Genomic DNA, 7,743 nt, shown 5'->3' on the forward strand with positions numbered 1-7,743 from the left:
AAGAAGAGGGTCACTCCTATTTTCCACACACAGCCCTTTCCTCATATCTTTGCCAGTTTTGAATTACTACCTACACTCTTTTCTTTCTAAAAAACAGTCTTATGATAAACTTCAATCTGTCTGTTCTTTCTCAGGTTGTAATTTATGTGTCGAGACCATGCCAGGTACTTTTCTACAGAAGTCCCTTTCTGATATTCTATTAAATCTCATGGTTTCCTTTCCATTTTTATCCCAGAGCATCTCCCTTTGAATTGTGTGTGTGTGCACACACATTTCTGTGTGGGTGTGCATGCATGTGTGCATATGTTAACCTTCTTCATAGCATCTGAATCATAACTCTTTACTCTGTTTCACATTGCATACCCGAAAGATTGTATGCATGAAATTATGTATATAAGAAGAAGTTTCTAGCACAGAGCCTGGCACTAATTTAACACCACCACCATCACGATCCTTCATTAGCAACATTATTAAATTGCTGTATCCCTTCACAAATTCCTATTACCTATATTCTAATCGCTTCATCCTCAAACTCTTTGGGGAAGCATCATTTGTTCCTACAAACCTTCTAGAGACCAAAGGAATCTTTTAGATCAGAGATTTTACTCCAGTGTCTATTTATTCATTCATTTAACAAATATTTACTGAGTGCATATCATTTATCAGGCACTGTTATAGCTACTGGGGCTACAACTATGAGAAAAAAAATAGTAAAATTCTAGCCTCATGGAGCTTTTATTCTACGAAATCTGTGTATAAATTCTAGAGGACAGATCCAGCCTCCAAGATGGCCACCAACGATGCAATCAATATGGTCGTTCAGAAATGATAAAGTGTGACTTGCAAGGCAAAGTCATAAGAGGTATTGCACTCTCTTGAATCACCCACTTTGAGGGACCAGCTGCCATGTCATGAGAACACTCAAGCAGCCCAAAAAGAGGCCCATGTGGCAAAGAACTGATGTCTCCTACAAACAACAAGAGCTAACTTGCTAGGTATGTTGAAATGAATCACCTTGGAAATGGATCCATGAGCCACGTTAATGTCTTCAAATGATTGAAGCCTCAGTTGACACATTGACTGGATTATGAGATAAAATACAGAATGCCCAATTAAATTTGAATTTCAGGTGAACAATGAATATTTGCTTAGTTAAGCTATGTCCTGATTATTGCATGGGACATGCTTATACTAAAGAATTATTTATTGTTTATCTAAAATTCAGATTTAACTGACCATCTTGTATTTTTATTGCTAAATCTGGCAACCCTAGTGCAATCTAATGAGAGTCCTTGAGCCAGAATCACGAAGTTAAACTGCTTCTAAATACCTGAACCACAAAACTATATGAGATAATAAATCTTTGCTGTTTTAAGCCACTAAGTTTTGAGGTAATTTGCTATGCAACAATGGGTAACTATTACAAGAGTCCATGATCCCACCAAAGTTGTATGGAAATTTATGTGTATAGTTGGATAGGTGCATTTTCTGGGTAATAGCGTTAGTTCAACTCTTCATGGAGTCAGAAGCTATTCCCAAGCATAACATATATGAAACAGAGCAAGAAAAAGAAAGCAAGAGATATGGGTTTAGTTGACTTCTTTTGGCAGATTATTTTAAGTCAAATGACTTCACAATAGCACTGTCCAATTCTGCAGTGATGGAAATGTTCTATGTCTACACTGACCAATGTGGTAGCCACTAGCCACATGTGGCAACTGAGCCTTTGAAATGTGGCTGTCTATCTGAGGAATTAAATTTAAGTATCTATATGTAGCTAGTAGCTATAGTATTGCACAAGACAGTTTCAGAACTTGGGGCAAAGAGTCATTAGAATTTGGGCTGAGGCATGACAGAATTGTAGGATATTCTCAACAGGAGTATGAACTCACTGACACAAAACCCTGTTTGACTGTTCTTTATATATCTCCACTACTACTCTCCACTCATTCTAGCATCCAACTAAGAGCCTTCCTCATCATTGATTAATGCAAATAGGTAGAAACATACATTACCACGGAACCTTTATCTGTCCAAACCCTAATCTTAGAAGAATTCACTCTGGCAAGAATTGCCAAAACTCTTTTTATTACATCCTGGCTTCACCCCTTACTGGCCCTGTGACTTGGGGGAGACATTTAACCTCTCTTACATCAATTTCAACATCTGAAAAATTAGGATAATAATTATCTACCTCATGGTGCTATTATGAGAGTTAAATATATTAATGTATATGTAAAGCATTTAGAAACCCGGCACAGAATCATTGTTAAGTAAATGTTAACTATGCAATATAAATATTAACAATAAATTTATAAATAGAATCACAAATATTAACATAAACTCAGTGATTGGTATATAAAGACAGCTGATTATCCCTCCCCCATGAGGCCATGTTCCTGGTACTGTGAATGTTGCCGCCCTTCTTGGAAGGCTGAAGATGAGCAGCCCCTCTAGTCAGAAGATTCCAGCTCAGCAGCTAGGACTCCTGCTCTGGCTGCCTCATGCCACTGCCATACCCCGTCGAAACCTTCTCAATTGCTGTATAAGGCTATGTGACAGGAGAAACTTGCATCTATTTGCTCTCCCCAACAATTATTCCTTCTAACCCCTCCCAATCGCCACTATTTGCTCTCAGAGAGTTGCTGCTAGCCCTCCTTCATGCCTCCCTTCCCAGGCAGCCCTCCACTGGCCTCTGCAGTGCATCTCTATGGTTCAGACACAGACATGTTACCCAAGTGAGAAAGGCTTCTGGAGGGTCTCAGGGAAATAGAGGTACAGAGGAAAAACATGTTCAAATACTATTGAAGAAATTACAGATTTCTTTCAGCCTCACTCTTGTTGCTTCTCTCACTATTATTTGCACGTATAATTATTTTTCAACTTGTGTTTACTTTAGGATAGAGATTCCGTGATGTTCTCAGATTGCTTAATGGGCTAGCACTGCTTTGAAGCACTCTGAATCAAGTTATTTTGCAATTCAGTACTTTGTCCTTTAACCCAACAGTGGAAGCCAGTGTTCTGCTGGTAAATCAGTGACGTTTACCTTGGCTGACCCTGCTAAGAAGGCAGTTTTACCAGAAAAGAGGAGAACAAAGATCACAGATGGGAAGAAAAAAATAAGCTTCCAGAGAAAGAAGCCAAGGGAATTGCTTAATTGGACTTGTTCTTGCATGGTCATGGTTTTAAAGGATAAAATACAAGACCAGGCTCTTCTTCTGGAGCCCTCAGAAGACTCTGAGATTATAGCAAAGATTTTCTAGTAGTGTTGTACTATTACTTGATTTGGTCCCAAACCTCACCATTATCGTTTAGATTACCTGAGTATAGAACCTGAGAATGCATGATCAATCAGACACCGTAGTAACCTGTGAGTTCATCTGGAGCTTTGATGTAGGCCCCTGACAGACAGTGACTTTCTGATAAGCATTTGTATATAGCTGCACTCTGGGAATTGTCATTTCTTGGAATTTCTCTTTCTTACTCCTTTATTGCAGGTATCCTTCTGAGCCTGTGTTTGTCATTGGAGCTGAGATATGTTTCCTGGTGGCAGCATATTGTTGGGTCTTGTTCTTTAATCCATCTTGCCACTGTGTCTTTTTATTGGAGAATTCAATCCATTTATGTTTAGGGTAATTACTGATATATGAGGGCTTAGTGCTGCCATTTTGTCACTTGTTTTCCAGTTCTCTTGCATTTCTTTTGTTTCTCAACCTGTGTATTTTGGTCTACCAATTGAGTTATGTAGTTTTTATGTTGTGTTTCTTTGTTTTCTCCTTATTTATTATTGTATCTCTGTTCTGCTGTTTTGTTTAGTGGTTACCCTGAGGTTTGTATTGAAAAATCTCATGGATAAGATAATCCCTTTTCTGATGGCCTCTTATTTCCTTAGACTAAATCACTTCAGTCACTTTCCTCTTCCCCTCCTAAGTTGTTTTTCTCACATCTTATTCCATCTTGTGTTATGAGTTTGTGGTTAAAATGACAAGATTGTCTTTTTTTCTGGTGTTTTCCTTCCCTTTGTCTTTAACGCTATACTTGAGTATTTGCTGTCCTACTCTGATCCCGTCTGCCTATTTATGTCCTTACTCCATGCTTTGTAACCCCTTTCTCCCTTTTTTTTTTTTCAGGTATGAGGACCTGCTTGAGGATTTCTTGTGTGGGGGGGCAGGGGTGTTCTCATGGTTACAAACTCTCTTAGTTTATGTTTGTCTGGAAAAGTTTTTATTTCTCCATCATATCTAAAGGATATTTTTGTTGGATAGAGTATTCTCGGGTGAAAGTTTTTGTCCTTCAAAGATTTGAATACATCATTCCAGTCTCTCCTAGCCCGTAAGGTTTCTGCAGAGAAATCCTCTGAAAGCCTGCTGGGGGTTCCTTTGTAGGTTATTTTCTTATGCTTTTCTGTCCTTTGTATTCTTTCTTTGTCATTCAGTTTTGCCAGTTTCACTACTATATACTTTGCAGTAGGTCTTTTTACATTGACATATTCAGGAGATCTGGCAGCCTCTTCCACACGGATTTCCTTCCCTAGGTTTGAGAACTTCTCTGCTATTATTTCTTTGAACAAGTTTTCCACTCCATTCTCCTTCTCTTCTCCTTCTTGAATAACTATCATTCTAATGTTGCATTTCTTAATTGAGTCGGATATTTCTCAGAGACTTTCTTCATTTCTCTTTAGTCTTAGTTCTCTCTCCTCCTCTATCTGGAGCATTTCAACATGTCTATCTTCGATTATGCTGATACGCTCCACTATGGTGTCCACTCAAGCATTCAGGAAATCCGTATTTTGTTTTACTTCTTCCATTGTGTCTTTCATCTCTAATATTTCTGATTGAGTCTTCTTTACAGTTTCAATCTCTTTTGCAAAGTAGCTCCTGAACTCATTGAATTGTTTCTCTACATTCTCTTTTACGTTGTTAAGTTTTTTAATGATAGCTGTTTTGAATTCTTTGTCATTTAGATTACATATTTCTGCATTCTCAGGACTGATTTCTGGGTACTTGTCATTTTTTCTCGCTGGTCTGGAGGTCTAATATAATGTTTGATATTGCTAGAGGGACTGGTTTTATTTTTTAGCATCCTCGTGTTATTTGGTTGCAGTTACCACCTATCACCACTGGGTGGAGGTCAAGAGCTATGTATTCTGAGCCCTCTGCCTTCAGCAGAAATCCTAGGGGCTGGAGCTGCACTTAGTGGGTGGGGAGTGGGGCACTTTCTCCTCTGAGCTCTCAGGATTTTCTCCCTCTGCTCTCACTATCTGCTCTCCTAGGTGTGGGCATGATAAAGTCACCCCCCATGAAAGCTTTCACCCTGGTAGAGGGCTTCCCTCTAGGTTGCAAGGACCCTCAGGAGTCCTTGTTGTTACTGGGAACAAACGTCCCCTCCCCCCTTCCTTCCCTCTTGGAGGCCTCCTGTGGTCCCAGATTGCAGTCCTTAGGGAAGGGAGCAAAAGTTTTCTCTTACTTCATTCCACCTCTTTTGACGGGGGCTCCAGCCTCTCCAGCCTCCATCATATGGCTGCATGGTTCTCTCCAACATTATTTGTGTTGTGTTTGGATGTCCTCTGTTGGAGTGCAACTGACATTTTCATTGTATATTGGAAGGAAAGATTACTGGAAAGACTCACTCCACCATGAGGCTTACATCACTCTGCAGGTATCCCTAAAACTGAGACAGGTGGATAGAGTCAAGAGCAACTTGAAGGAAGGACAGTGGGATTCATTACAAAAATGTGTACTGTGTTTGTGTGTGTATAAAATTATCAGCTCATGGCCTGAGAAATGACATTTGCTTCTTACTTCTACTTTGTCAAACTTACTTATCCAACAAAACATACTTACTTATTTGTATTCCTTCTGGAAAAACTGTACTGGAATTTATTTATTGAATTATGTGGTTATCCCGGAAGCAAGATAAATTTGGAGAACACAATTTTATAAATATATGTTATTCATAGCTTCTTTTTCAATTCAGGAGCAACTGAAAAACACAAAATAATAAATCCTTCCTTCCACAGTTGCATGAAAAGGTGCTCAATATCACTAATCATTAGGGAAATGAAAATCAAAACTATAGTGACATATCACCTTACACCAGTCAGAATGGCTGTAATCACCAAGACAAAACCAACAAATGTTGGAGAGGATGTGGAGAAAAGGGAAGCCTTATCTTCTGCTGGTGGAAAAGCAAACTCGTGCAGCCACTATGGAAAACAGTATGGAGATTCCTCAAAAAACTAAAAATAGAAATGCCATCTGACCCAACTATCCTGCTACTGGGTATCTAACCAAACAGCTTGAAATCAACAATCCAAAGTAACATATGTACCCCTATGTTCATTGCAGCACTATTCACAACAGCCAAAACATGAAAACTATCCAAGTGCTCATCGAACGACAGTTGGATAAAGAAGATGTGGTAAATATATACAATGGAATACTACTCAGCCATAAAAAAGACAAAATCATCCTATTTGCAACAACATGGATGGACCTGGAGGGTATCATGCTAAGCAAAATAAGCCTGACTGAGAAAGACAAACACCATGTGATTTCATTCATATGTGGAATATAAACAAACACCTGGACAAAGAAAATAGTTCAGTGGTTACCAGGGGAAGGGGGGATAAGTGTGGACACGGGATGAAGGGGAGCACTTGTGTGGTGACAGAGAAGAAATAATGTACAACTGAAATTTCACAATGATGTAAAATATTATGAATCTCAATTTTAAAAAGTAAATAAATAATAAAATTTTTTTTAAAAAGGAAATCTTTCTTTGAGTGACATCAGCATCATGGCAGAGTGAGTTTTCCCTTAGGTTATCCCTTTTACGTTACAACTAAATGGACATTCATTAACCAACAGAGGATTTACCACACAGCACAATAGGACATCTGAGAGATCCACACAGCTATACATCTGAAGGTGGAAGAACTGGATCCCCAGGAGGCAGTGGAACTAGGTGAGCACACCCCTCTCCCTCCCTGGTGGCAGCAAGCCTGGTCACAGATCCTCACACAGTGGCCAGCATGACTGTAAGAGGAGGTGGGGACTGCTCAGCCTGCATGAATGCTTTCAGAGTTGCAGCCCAGCCCGTTGGAGCAGCCTCCCACAGGAAAGTCCACCATGCCATGGTGGCCCTGCCATGGGAACACTCTACACCAAGAGTGCAGCTCAGCCCCTGCAAAGGCACCCACCTGCTGAGCACAGTGCAGGCAAGAAGGTGCCCTGCCCACTCAGAAGGTGCCCACCAGAGAAGGACAACAACCCATGGGATCCACCAAGTGGATCCCATGCATAGGTGCTTCTCCTATCTAGCACACAGCAAGTCAGCAGGTCCCCTGCCGAGCACAAAGGCCCCAACTACAGTGCCTGACCCACCTTCCCAGCACAGAGCCCCTGCCCATGTGAATGCAACCTGCAGAGTGGCTGCAATCAGCCTAGGCAAACGCAGAGTAGCCCTACCTGCACAACTTCCAGCAGATGGGGTAGGATCAGACAACACAGCTCCTGCTCTGCCACAGCATGGTAGGTGAAATCTGTGACCTGATACTACCATAAATGGGCCGGAAAAAAATCAGTTCATCAAACAACATGAAGAACTACTGTAACACTTCAGAGAAGAAGGAAAATGACAAGTCTCTAGAAATCAATTCTGAAGTCACAGAAATTTATAACTTAGATGACACAGAATTCAAAATAGTCGTTATAAAGAAATCCAATGAGTTACAAGAAAACT

This window comes from Equus przewalskii, chromosome 20 (genome assembly GCF_037783145.1).
Source record: "Equus przewalskii isolate Varuska chromosome 20, EquPr2, whole genome shotgun sequence".
Lineage (NCBI taxonomy): Eukaryota > Metazoa > Chordata > Mammalia > Perissodactyla > Equidae > Equus > Equus przewalskii.